Source organism: Marmota marmota, unplaced genomic scaffold (genome assembly GCF_001458135.2).
Source record: "Marmota marmota marmota unplaced genomic scaffold, marMar, whole genome shotgun sequence".
Lineage (NCBI taxonomy): Eukaryota > Metazoa > Chordata > Mammalia > Rodentia > Sciuridae > Marmota > Marmota marmota.
In genome coordinates, this window is record NW_026010767.1 from 1 (window position 1) to 14,783 (window position 14,783).

Here is a 14,783-nt window from a genome sequence, read left to right on the forward strand (position 1 = left end):
ATAGGAAAGGCAGCAGAATACAACAGACACTAGTATGGCAACATGTAAATCAATGGATGTGTAACTGATGTGATTCTGCAATCTGTATACGGGGTAAAAATGGGAGTTCATAACACACTTGTATCAAAGTGTGAAATATGATATATCAAGAACTATGTAATATTTTGAACAACCAACAATAAAAAATTTTAAAAAAAAAGTCCATTGATATCTTTAAAAATATGTAAAAAAAAACATAGAATGATAATACTGAGAACTAAGGCATTCAGATTTCAAAATTCATGCTTCTTTTCGGGTGATCCAATATTTTGTCAACTAAGTTTTCAAAATTTGTTCAGAGCCAACATTACTCATATATGTTATTCATCTATTATTTCATACATTTACTTTCCCCATAAAAGACCTTTGATAAACATCCAAAATATTCAGGTTAAATATATTTAACCTGAAATGAAGCTGAAAGAAATACTGGTATCATTTTTCACTGTGACTCAAGTGTTTAAGTATTACAAGTTATTCAACCAACACAACAAAGTTAAAATGATAATGGCACAGCATGTATTGTAAATAAGTAAAAAGAACAGCATGTGTAACACAAAGACAGAGCAGTGACACATTAAATGAAAACTAGCTGAATACAACAATTGTCTACTGCAGAGCATAAAATGAAAACAGTTCAAGTAAGACAAGATGATGGAGAGGTCACCATGAAGGTGCCAACTGATGATTCTGTTGACCACTTTTTTCCATAATGAAAATCAAAGAAAACCTTCATATTTGTAAAAAAAACTTTGATAGGTATATAATTATCTCCACTATTTAAAAAAATTAAATATTTCCAAAGCATTTGCCTTCTCAGAATAGCAAGCATCATTTCTAAGTTTGTCTGTCAACTGATATTTCAATCACACATAATTTTTACTTCTGAATTTTTTGGGTTGACATTGCTGACTGTAACAACCAAAATTATTCCATGATGACATGTTTTTAAAAACTTTTTTAAAACTTACTACTCAGATATTAGAACAGTTATCAATTTTTTTACAGTATCAAATTTGGCAAATTTGCATTAAGGTCATGTGGCACACATCATGTAATTCAAATTCTCTACTCATTTGTCCCTGTCATATCTTCTTTCACACACACACACACACACACACATACACACACACACTCACACACACACACACACACTCACAAATATACATATACCCACACACACACATTTCTTCAGTAACACCCTTGTATAGTAAAAGTACCTAGCTTTTGTTCATTTTTTAAATGCAATACACTTCTAACTACAATTTCATTATATGCATACAGCAAAAAGGAAATTATGGGTTTTACATCCTTCATGATAATTTTCTAAACAGGGAGGTTTAAAACAGCATTTCAACAGTTTGCCCAGTAATGTGACACAGAATGATTGTACATTGTTCTCAAATTTTAATAAGGAGGTATAAAATACAGGTTCAGTAATTTTAACTCAAGTATCCATCTTTTTAAAAATACTGTTTCAGTGTTGTTCTTTGCATTACTTTTAAAACTTTTAAAGTTTTTCTCTCATGGCACAATCTTCTAATACTTCAGATATGAGAGGCAATTTGAAAAAAATGCAAATTCTGCCTTTGGAAGGGCACTGTAGTGACCAAATAGCATATGATTTCTTTTCTTTATTGATTTTATATTTTTAAATATATGACAGTGGAATGCATTAAAATTCTTATTACACATATAGAGCACAATTTTTTTATAAATTTGTAAATCAAGTATGTTCATGCCAATTCACGCCTTATACAATTACTTCGTGGGTTTTTTTTTGCATTACAATTCTTATCACACATATATACCACAATTTTTCATATCTCTAGTTGTATATAAAGTATGTTGACCCCCCAATTTGAGTCTTCCTGCATGTACTTTGGATAATGATGTCCATCACATTCCATCATCCTTGCTAATCCCCTTCCCTCTCCTTTTCCCTCCCACCCCTATTTCCTATCTACAATTCATCTAATCCTTCCATACTAACCCTCCCTATCCTTCTATGAATCAGCCTCCTTATATCAGAGAAAACATTCCACATTTGTTTTTTGGGACTGGCTAACTTCACTTAGCATTTTCTTCTCCAACACCATCCTTTTACCTCCAAATGCCATGATTTTATTCTCTCTTATTGCTATGTAAAATTTCATTGTGTATATGTGCCATATTTTTATATCCATTCATCCACTGAAGGACATCTAGATTGGCTCCACAGTTTAGCTATTGTGAATTGTGCTGCTGTAAACATTGATGTGGCTGTGTCCCTGTAGTATGCTGTTTTTAAGTTCTTTGGGTATAGTCCGGGGAGAGGGATAGATGGGTCAAATGGTGGCTCCATTCCCAGATTTCCAAGGAAACTCCATACTGCTTTCCATATTGGCTGCACCAATTTGCAGTCCCATCATGAAGGTATGAATGTACATTTTTCTCCACATCCTCGCCAACATTTTTGTTGTTTGTCTTCATGAGAGCTGCCATTCTGACTGAAGTGAGATAATAAATTAGAGTAGTTTTTATTTGCATTTCTCTAATTGCTAGAGATGATGAACATTTTTTTCATATATTTGTTGATGGGTTGTATATCCTCTTCTGAGAAGTATCTTTTCAAGTCCTTGGCCCATTTGTTGATTGGGTTATTTGTTTTTTTTTAATTATTATTATTTTGGTGCTTAGCTTTTTGAGTTTTTTTATGTACCCTAGATATTAGTGCTCTATCTGAGGTGTGAGGGGTAAAAATTTGCTCCCAGGATGTGGGCTCTCTTTACACCTCACAGATTGTATCTTTTGCTGACAAGAAACTTTTTAATTTGATTCCATCCCATGTATTGATTCTTGGTTTTAATTTTTGCACTATATGAGTCTTATTGAGGAAGTTGGGGCCTAATCCCACCTGATGAAATTCAGGCCTATTTTTTCTTCTATTAGATGCAGAGTCTCAGGTTTAATTCCTAGGTTCTTGATCCATTTTGAGTTAAGTTTTGTGCATGGTGAGAGATAGGAGTTTAATTTCATTTTATTGCATATGGATTTCCAGTTTTCCCAGCACCATTTGTTGAAGATGCTATATTTTCTCCAGTGCATGATTTTGGCAACTTTTTCTAATATGAGATAAGCGTAATTTTATGGGTTAGTCTCTGTGTCCTCTGTTCTGTATCGTTGGACTACCAGACTGTTTTGGTGCCAATACCATGCTGTTTTTGTTACTATTTCTCTGTAGTATAGTTTAAGGTCTGGTGGTATAGAAATGCCACTTGCTTTACTTTTCTTGCTAAGGATTGCTTTAGCTTTTCTGGGTCTCTTATTTTTCCAGATGAATTTTATTATTCCTTTTTCTATTTCTGTGAGGAATGCCATTGGGATTTTGATCAGAATTGCATTAAGTTCATCTAGTGCTTTTGGTAGTATGGTCATTTTGATAATATTAATTCTGCTTATTCAAGAACAAGGCAGATCTTTTCATTTTCTAATGTCTTCTTTGATTTCTCTCTTTAGGGTTTTTTAGTTTTCATTGTATAGATATTTCACATCTTTCATTAAGTTGATTCACAAGTATCTTTTTTTTTTTTTAGGTTATCGTGAGTAGGGTCGTTTTCCTCATTTCCTTCTCATAGGATTTTTCACTGATATACAGAAATGCCTTTGGTTTATGGGTGTTGATTTTTATATCCTGCTACTTTGGTGAATTCATTTACTAGTTCTAGAAGTTTTCTGGTGGAGCTTTTTGGGTCTCCCAGGTATAGAATCATATGGTCAGCAAATAGTGCTAATTTAAGTTCTTCTTTTCCTATACATATTCCTTTCTTTCATATGTCTAAATGCCTTGGCTAGTGTTTCAAGAAATATGTTGAATAGAAGTTGTGAAAGAGTACATTCCTGTCTTGTTCCAGCTTTTAGAGGGAATGCCTTCAATTTTTCTCCATTTAGAATGATATTGGCCTGAGTCTTAGTGTAGATAGCCTATACAATGTTGAGATATGTTCCTGTTATCCCTAGGTTTTCTAGTGTTTTGAAAATAAAGGTTGTGCTGTGTTTTATCAAATGTTTTTCTGCATCTATTGAGATTATCATATGATTCTTGTATTTAACTCTATTGATGTGATAAATTACATTTCTTGATTTCCATATGTTGAACCAACCTTGCATCCCTGTTATGAATCCCACTTGATCATGGTGCATGAACTTTTTGATATGTTTTTGTATTCGATTTGCCAGAATTTTATTGGGAATATTTGCATCTATGTTCATTATAGATATTGGTCTTAAGTTTTCCTTCTTTGATGTGTCCTTTGCCTGGTTTTGGGATCAGGGAGATATTGGCCTCATAGAATAAGTTTGGAAGTACTGCCTCTTTTTCTATTTCCTGAAATAAATTGAAGAGTATTGGTGTTAGTCCTTCTTTAAAGGTCTTGTAGAACTTGGCTCTGTAACAGTCTGGTCCTGGGCTTTTCTTGGTTTATAAGCTTCTGATGGTGTCTTTTATTTCCTTACTTGATATTGCTCTGTTTTAATTGTGTATACCTTCCTGATTCAATCTGGGAAAATTATATTACTTAAGAAATTTGTTTATGCCTTCAATGTCTTCTATTTTATTGGAGTATAAGATTCCAAAGTAATTTCTAATTATCCTCTGTATTTCTTTAGTGTCTGTTTTGATATTACCTTTTTCATCAAGTATGCTGGTTATTTGAGTGAGTTCTCTCTCTCCTTCTCTTCATTAGCATGGCTAAGGGTCTATAAATTTTATTTATTTTTTCAAAGAACCAACTTTTAGTTTTGTCAGTGTTTTAAGTTGTTGTTATTGTTTGGATTTCATTGATCACCACTCTAATTGTAATTATTTCTTGTCTTCTGCTGCTTTTGCTACTTATTTGTTGTTCTTTTCCTAAGGCTATGAGATGTAGTGTGAGGTTATTTTTGTGTTGACTTTTTCTTCTTTTAAGGAATGAACTCCATGCAATGAATTTTCCTCTTAGTACTGCTTTCATGGTGTCCCAGAGATTTCGATGTTTTGTCTATGTTCTCATTTACCTCTATGAATTTTTTAATCCCCTCTTTGATGTCTTCTGTAACCCATTGTTCATTCTGTAGCATATTGTTTAGGCTCCAAGTGATGGAGAAATTTTTATTTGTTATTTTGTTGTTGATTTCCAATTTCATTCCATTATGATCCAATAAAATGCATAATAGAATCTCTACTTTTTTGTATTTACTAAGAGTTGCTTTGTGGCATAATATATGGTCTATTTTAGAGAAGGATCCATGTGCTGCTGAGAAGAAAGTTTATATGCTTGATGCAGGTTAAAATATTATATATATGTCAGTTAAGTCTAAGTTATTGATTGTGTTGAGTTCTATAGTTTTTTTCTATAGTTTTTTTATTCAACTTTTGTTTGGAAGATTAATCCAGTGGTGAGTGAGGTGTGTTAAAGTCACCCATGATTATTGTGTTCTGGTTAATTTGCCTCTTGAACATGGGAAGACTTTGTTTGATAAACACAGCTGCACCATTGTTTGGGGCATATTTATGTTTGTTATGTCTTGTTAGTGTATGGTTCCCTTGAGCAGTATGTAATGTCCATCTTTATTCCTTTTGATTAACTTTGGCTTGAAGTCTATTTTATTTGGCTTACTTTCATAGTCCATGTGAGTGGTATGATTTTTCTCAACCTTTCACCTTCAGTCTGTGTATGTCTTTTCCTATCATTTGAGTATCCTGGAGGCAGCATATTGTTGGGTCTTTCTTTTTAATCCAATCTTCTAGCCTATGTCTTTTGATTAGTGAGCTTAAGACATTACTTTTAGGGTTACTATTGAGACATGGTTCTTTGCATTACTTTTAAAACATCTTCTTCAGTTTTTCTCTCATGGCACAATCTTCCCATACTTCTCATATGAGAGGCAATATAAAAAAATTGCATCATCTGCCCTTGGAAGGCACTGTAGTGACTGAGCAGTATATGAAACTTGAATACTTTTCAAATCACTTCACCAATGACTTGCCTGACTAAAGTTCATGAATATTGCATCAGCACACAGTTTATTCAGAAAGAGTGTGACTTTGCTATGAGAAGAAAAGTTTCCTAGAACTCTGTCACAGTTACACCCTCTGTCACTGTGTAGTCAAGGGCCACCTGTCTCCCTTGGAAGCCTTCTTCCCATTCTTTTGGGGTAAGACATTGAAAGATAATCAGTGCTGTGAGATGGTTTGGGCCCTAATACTACTAATACTACTATTCAGTGCAGGTTCTAGAACCCCTTTCATCCACACAGGGGTAGAGTTGGGGGATAAAAACTTGAGTTAGAAGACAACATTTTATTGGTGTTTTGTTTGCCTAGATAGTAAGATAAATGAACAGACAAGTCCCTCATCTTGCTGCAATGACCACTTAAATGATCAACAGGCAGGCATGGTCTGGTCATTATTGGGCAAAGAGTTCAGAGACCAGAAGTTCATAAGTTAGTTGCCAGTATTCAGCTCCACCTTCAGTCACAATCCTTTGGAAAGGATGGACACACGTATCATGCCTTCGAACCTCAATAGCCACTGCACTTCACACACCTTTGGGTTCAATAGGGTACTCAAGGACTGAAGTGGCTGGTGCCAACGTGTAAGGTATTTGTAGGGTGTGTAGATTAACCCAGCCTCTGGCCCTGGAGGGACAATCACAGCAGAATGGTGAGGAGTTCCTTTTGGCATGACAGAGGTCTGTATTTATCTGATAAAATGCATTATGGTAGAGTCAGCTGGAGACGAATACTCAGGGTCACTGGTGAGAGAAAATGTGCAGCCCCATTTATGATCCTAGGAGCAGCCTGGGCTATTGCCACAAGAGAAAAACCAAGCAAGGGCTGATGATTTATTGTTGGCATCTCTGCAGGTGTCATTCAGAATCAGAAGCTCCATCAGCTGCATCTTCTTCAGTTTGCCCAATATAGTGACACATATTGGATGTACCTTATTCTCAAAATTTTATGAAGGATGGATAAAATTAAGGTTTTATAATTTTAACTCAGTTTGAACTGTTTTCCTTTTCTGATGAAGGTACCAGTATTTGCTTCCTTTCTTCAACTTCCCTGTATAGTTTTACTTTGCTCTATGGGTACATCTGAATCTTCATGTATATGCTTCCAATTCAGTTTGCTCTACGTTGCTCCTCCTTTATCTCTCATTGATCCTTTGCCTTAGGCCATTGTTTCACATCCAGTTTCTACCTCAAGCTCTTTAACGGTAAATTCTCTGAGGCCAAAGATCCTCCCAGCAAAATTAAAATCTAGATATTTTAAATTTTTGAATTTTTTACACAAATAGAGACTTATTTTGTTCTTTAATATTCTCCAACTCTGTCCATTTACCTTTCAATGCTATAATTTCATTCTTCTTTAAGGCTGAATAATATTCCATTATGCATATATACCACAGTTTGTTTACACATTTGATTGTTGAAGGACATCTAGATTGTTTCTATGGTTTAGCTACTGTGAAATCAGCTGCTATGAACACTGATGTCACTGCATTACTATGGTGTGATTTTAATTCTTTGGCTTATACACCTAAGAGTGAGAATGCTGGGTCAAATGGTGGTTCCATTAAGTTTTCTAAGGAATCTCCAATCTGCTTTCCAAAGTGGTCACACCATTTTGCAGTCACAAAAATTTGAATATTCTTTTACAGACACATATAGTTTCTCTCATGTTCTGAACAACAGGCCCCACATAATCAGAGAATTTTGCACTCCTTTTCTTTTTTGTACTGCCATTTAATGTGTGTACATGTCTTTAAGTACTTTGCTAAGTTCTTCCTCTGGCAGTCACTAGAAATGGTTGAAGATCCTGCAGAATTTAGACAGGATGCTCAAGAGCTTCTTGTCCTTCACCAACTGCATCAGGTTTTCTGGGATTATCATTTCCCTTGCCAATATTCCAGGCTCTGCAGATCACTTCCCCTAATGTCTTAGCACCAACACCAGAGAGGAGGAATGGGCAGGGGCAACACCTGAGCACTGTCTGCTGGTGACCCAGTGTGCCTCTCTGCACTGACTCCTGCTCTGGGCTCAGAGCTGAGGCCCATGGAGACTGGCTTGTATATATAAGCTACAATGAAAGTTGAGGAATGTGTATGTCTTCCAATGTGTGGAGACACAGTGACATTTACCACAGTAGTTATGGTGGCCCAGCTGGATGGACGATCTTATCTCCTAGATGTATGCTAATAGAGGACTTGGTGACAGGAGACAAAATCTGCTGTTTAGGGCAAGCCCTCCAGGAGAATCCCAATGCAGACCATGGGAGTTTAGCAACAGTCATGTCACCTGCTGCAGATAATTACACACCTTTTGAAGAACAGCTCATGGTGAAAATCCTTTTGCTGGTAGGTAGAAAACAACATCAGTCATCACTTGAACATGAGGCCAGAACTGTGTGATTTGCCAGTCAGAAAGTCAAAGAGGCTTAGCATCGTGGATAATTTGCATCTGGGAAGGAACAAGAGCAGGGCTCCATCCAAGTATTCTGCATGGGTACATGGTAAAGGCCACATGTCTCCAACTTTCCAGTATCCAGACCCTCTCCCAGGAGTCTCATACATGTCCCCTGGGTGGAGATGAGGCTTTTTGTACAAGTTGAGTGTGACACTACTGCTACCTGAGGATTCCAGTTCAACACTGTCTAATAAGAATACACAGAATGCTGATTATGCAATGTCTTCTAACCACATTAAAATTAAAAAGGCATGCATAATTATTTTAATAATGTTATATAACCTCCTATATCAAAAATATCATTTCCACAAAGAATTGATGAACACTTATTTATGATATAATTTATATTCTTTTCTCATGTTGTTTCTTTGAAATACATTTTATATATTTATGTTACATGTCAATTTGGACAGTAAAATATTCTCAGAAATGTTTGATCTGTTTTCTATTTTCTCATTAACATTTGTTAAGGTAGATTTACTCTACCAAATAACTGAAGCATGCTTGGAACTTTTCTAACCACAGAGTTGTTAACAGAAATAATATTTACCCTTTGATATTTACATCCAGATATGTAAAAGTGATTTGTGTTTATTAGAAGAAATTCTACTTTGAAGGAAATGGATGTTTGTTTCAAAACTACTGTTTGACCAACTATCTTATGAAGTCCATAATTTAAGTAGTATATTAACACAACTCTTCTATATAGTATAATTGTTTAAAATTTTTATTTCTTCTTTTTAGATATACATGACAGTAGAGTGGTTTTGTGTGTGTGTGTTGTGTGTGTGTGTATATATATATATATGGAATATGATTTACCAATCTTGTGATTATACATGATTCAGAGTTACACTGGTTGTGTATTCATATATAGAGATAGAAGTTATATAAATAATCTAATTTGGGGGTATAAAAAAGCAGTCTTTTCCACTGTTCAATGTTACAAGTTTCTGCTATTTTCACATTTATGTTCACAGAAATGTAGTTTTGATTTTAAATGACTGTTTTCATCATGATGTTTTTAATGTAAAGAAAATAAACTCTGTGTTTGCAAAGTAATGAAGGTATTTTGGTACCAGATCATAATCACCAAAGAGTGATCTGAGAAGGAAATTATCCTGATGATGAGGTAGATCTTAATTCAATTGGTGTGTCTCAGGTGGCTTCCTTCCTTAGACACACACATGTATTCCCCAGCAACTCATGAACAAAATGTCCATGCTTTTATGAAGAGAGATTATTCATGTGGTCATGACAATGTATTTCCACTCACAGAGGTGACCTGCCTATAGCCAGGTGGAAACAGCAGAATCCAACCCTGAGTTCTAATATGAGGTTATTCCCTATGGGATGTACCCAGGTACCTCAGAGCAGATGGATAACATTAGACCTTTCATCATGGCAGATTGATATTAGTTCTCAGTGAAATAGGCATTTACCTTTGAGAGACCTTGTTTTCCTTGCCTGCAGTGCTTCTGCCAAAACAGTTATCCATGGACTTAGTGAACAGCTTAACCACCATTGTGGTTTTCAACATGGGTCTTCTGAGCACAATGCTTATGTCACAGCCAATAAAGGGCAGAAATCAGGTATATTCCTGCCATTACTACTCTTACATTTTCCCAACATTCTAAAACACCAGATTTGACAAAAAGGTTGACTGGCTTTTGAGGAGTCAAAGATGAATCTTGGTGAGTGGTTACACCCATATCCAATACATGATGATGTTTGTGTCATAGGCAGGATTCCCAGAACTGGAATGAGGGCATGGGAATGGGAGTGATTCCACTAGTGACTCACTAGCACAATGTTTGTTTCCCATTTCAGCAAATCAGTCCTATATTGGTCTAGTGCAGAGGACTTAGTTCCAAACAGAGGACACAAGAATGACTGCTCTAACCTAGGTCCAAGCCTCCCTCTTGCTACTCATGACAAGGAATCGTTAGACCAAGTTGGGGCTATTGGGTCATGATTGGTCCTGATAATCAGAGAAATTAGTTTGCCGCTGCTGACTCAAAATAAGGAGACAATGCATGGAAATAAGCATGTTCTCTAGTCCTTCCTTGGACTGCAGTTAAGGTCAGAATACCAAAACAAACCAACTGAGCAGGGCTATTGCTGCACCAATATTGTTTGAATTGACACTACTAGCTAGAGGTCAACACTAGCCAAAACTTTTTTTTTTTTTTTTTTTTTTTTTGGTGGTCAAGGGACTTAGAAATGGGAAGTGAATGAAGTACCAATGATGATCAGAGGAATTAGAATTCTATGAAAACATTTATTTTAATGTGAATATATTTGAATGTTTTCCTTCCCCTGTCTGACCTAGTGTCATCTAACATAGGTGTGTTAAAAATAGGTAACTATCTAAGCCTGGGGACACATTCTCCTGAGTTCAATACCCTGTACAAAAGGAAGAAAAAGTAGTTAACAATTTATTTCAATATTTAATTTACAGAATATCATAGATGGAGGAAAATGAAACACTTGAGGTCAAAAAGTATATTGTATTCTCTTGCTGGGAAAAAATGCACATTTTTCGTTTTGACACTTTGATGGATCATCTTATTAAATGTAGCCTGGATATCATAATTATCTTTAGGTAGAGACTGAGTGATCATGGAAATGGAAATGAGTTTCTGGTTGACACAGGTGGGATACGGTGCCTTTTTCAGTTACAAATATAATAGCTTCAGTGCGTTTCTCAAAATTCATCACATGTATATTTCTGGTAGGAGGAGGAATGCTTTCTGTTGTACAAGCTATAGAGGATAGAAGTGAAGCCCTTCAATCCTGTGACTCATACCTATATATTTGCATCTGTTGGGTCACTATATAGAGAGGAGGGGTCAGGTTGTTCACATGTCCTTGGTTCACCTCCAGCATGGTTCTGATGCTTCAAGTCTTTCATAACCCAGAATAACTAGGAAGTCTGGGTCTATTTTCATTCTGCCAAATGCAAGGAATGAGTGGTACTAGATGGGGCATCAGGATATTTACCATGGAATTTAGCAGCATAGAGTAGCTTTCTGAGTATAGTGTGGCCTTCCTGAATCAATGATTAGTCAGGTATGTTGTTGGTGTGATGAAAAACCCAACAAGAATAAATTAGAGGACAATTTTTTTTAACTTAGGCTTTCAGAGTTGTCAGTTCACATAAGGCCATCTCAATTGCTCTGGGCCAAACTGAGGCAGAATATCATGGCTGAATGACATAGAGAAGGAAAGCATCTTGAATAATCAGAATCAGGAAGCAGAGAGACTTCAGTCTCTTGAGAGAACAAGAACAAAATATAAACCCCAAACTCTCATCCACAGTGACAACTTCATTCAGCCATAGTCTACCTGCATATAGTTACCACCTATATCATTGGATTAACCACTGATTAGTTTACACCTCACAACATCTTCATTTCTCCTCTCAATATTCTTGCATTGTCTCACCCATGAGCTTTTGTGGGACACCCTATATACAAATCATAAGAGTCCCTCAATACCCATGTGGTAGATATCTCTCTTCATTGATTTCTGTCCTCAAATGCATGGCACAGCTGGGCTCTCTGAGACCTCCACAGGGCTGCAGTTCTGAACTTGAAGGGATGCATTTAAGATCTTATGGTATAACATTCATCTCTAGATTTTGGGAAAGTATGTATTGGTCACCATGAAAATTATGAATCTTCTGGGCATACTACTAATAGGAAGCCACTCATATCAGCTAAAGGGACAAAAGAAGAGATTGAGGAGGTAAAGGTTTAGCATTAAACTTTTTTCAAATTTCTTTGGTCAAAATATCACCCTTGACTTCCCTGCTTCCTTGACCTCACTCTTTCAATTCTTCTAAGCGTTTTTTTTTTTTAATCTGGGTCTAATTCAGATGGGCTGTTGTCCTTCCATGTTCCTGTCCATGGGTAGGGCAGCTCCCTACTGAGAGACTATTGATGCCAAGTGACTCAGCATAAGGTCACCATGGGTGCTCACACTCCTCATAGTTCTCTCAGTATCTCCCAGGTGGACTTTGGTTTTATCTTTGACATTTCATTTAATATCCCTCTTGCTGTTGATATGCTTTTATGGAGTACACATATTATAATTTTTTTACTTATTCAACCACCTTCTTTTATGGATTTACCACCAATTTTAGGCTCAAACATTGTGTTTGGCATATCTCATTCTGCAATGGACCATAAGTGGCCACATTTGTTCTTATTTTTTAATCATCCATGCTTTATGTGGCATATTCAAATGCACCAGAATTCAGACCTGATAGACAAAACAAATTTAGGTTCCTTATTGTCTGTGAAGTTCATCAGTGTCAGGTTCCAGGGCTGAGCTCTGCAAAATGAGTTGCCAAGGATTCCTCAAGCAGGGAAGATACTGCCTTTCAACCATGGTGAATTCCAGGTTCAGGGCTATGAACTGAGGCAGGTGAGCATAAAAGTCTCCTCAAGGAGTCTGTCCATGCTCTATGCAGGGAGAAGTGACCAAGTGCCCCCTTCCCTCATGCAAGACTGCATAGAAAATTCTTCCTGCGGAGAGGTATGGTTGGAGGGGGGAGGAAATTCCAGAAAGGACTGTGCAGGCATCTTTGGAAGACCCTAGGGTAGAGAAGTCTTCCCAGGGATGACTTCTGGAAAATGATAAATAGTTCCCTGAGATTATCAGGAGGCCCATGCAGTAATGCTTGCCCTTCCCAGTGTCCTGGGGTGACCTTGGGTTAGTCTGATCCTCAGAATATGTCACTGCAGCCCCAGATACAGTTTAAACTCTTCTGATGTCCATTCAGGGACTGAAGTTTGACTCCTCTTGTTCATCCCCAGGACTGGCCTCACTCTTGAACTCTGTACAACCCAAGCAACTCTCCTGGCTGCCTCAGAATGCCCCTCTACTGCCCCTTGCTGGTTGATGATTCACAGAGTAACAAACCCTCTCCTGGGGACCCTAAAGCCTCTGTCACTGGAGAGCTTGGTGTCAGGATGTCGAGCTTCACTCTTTGCCAGTTGTGCTAAAATGTACCCTGTCCTGTGTTTCAGATTGGTGGCATTCACAGTGCATGGGAAGTCATGGCAGGTCAAGTTCCTCTACCAGGTGATTTTTTTCTATTACAAGAGAATCCATCAAACTCAAGCCTATTGCCCCACATGCAATAATTTAGAGAAATTTTATCAAACCTTGTGCACATGCCTGCTTCTTACATATTAAGAAACCAAGACTCGTGTTCCATCTATGTCATTACAGATAATGAAAGAATGCTGCCAATGTGATGATTTCTATATGTGTTTTACCTTTTCTTAAGTTCCTCAAGTTCCTTAAGTTCCTGCTCCATTACAAGCTTCCATTGTGATTGTTTTATTTTTCCCCATCATACCACTTTAGTTACCTTTCATATCCTTTTATCTATATTTTAAATTTGTTTTCATAGTGGTTTCTACATGCTTTATACCCACTGTTTTTCATCAATACCAACATAGTTTGCAATGATGCTGCCTGAGTTCTATTACCATGTTCCCTCTCCTCCTACCCTCATCTATTCTTGCATATGATGCTGTTGTCACAAGTATGATGTGCATACTGGCATTCTTGGGTTCATTTCCATTCTTGATTCAAACTATGAACATTTTTCTCTTGTCTTTTAATTCATATGGTAAACTGTTAATTATTTCAGGTGTTTGTTGGAATGATGGAAAGCTACACAACAAGAATGTAGAACCACAGTCTAATCCCTGCATCCCACCTCCTGTAGCTTCCCCTGCTGCCTTCCACTGGATTCCAGGCCTCCTCCCTGCAGAAGAGCTTCAACTCTTTCTGGTCTTCAGTTCCCAGCTGGTCTCTGCTGCCACCTATTGGACTCTCTCTGTCAGGGAGCATTTTAAGCAATTGGATGGAGTGTTTGAAGTTAAAGAATTAAAATTGCCCTAAACACCACCATTGGGTTCCAGGCTGACTCCATCCCAAGTGTCAAATGCCTGATCCTTCCAGGTCTCTGGCTGGTACTGGTCAAGTGCCAGGACACTGACTTTACACAAAGATGCTGTGTGTCTTAACATGAGAAACCCTCCCTCTCTGTATCCCCATTAACTCATCAATAGAAGGAACTAGAAGATCATTGAGAGGGTGGTAAGTCTGATTCCTGAGGGAGAGCTACGGAAGAGTCTACACATCTTACCAAAGATCACCAGAGGTGCCAGGGTTCTTAGGTTCTCAGAGGCCTCTCCAAGGGTATTGGATCTTGAGAGCTAGTCCCTAACCGAGAATTGT

The 14,783-nt window shown here is 37.1% G+C and overlaps 1 pseudogene; it reads right to left on the reverse strand.

The window, feature by feature from the left end:
- Positions 1-6,596: 6,596 nt before the first annotated feature.
- LOC107133908 lies at positions 6,597-7,949 on the reverse strand (annotated as a pseudogene).
- Positions 7,950-14,783: the final 6,834 nt, after the last annotated feature.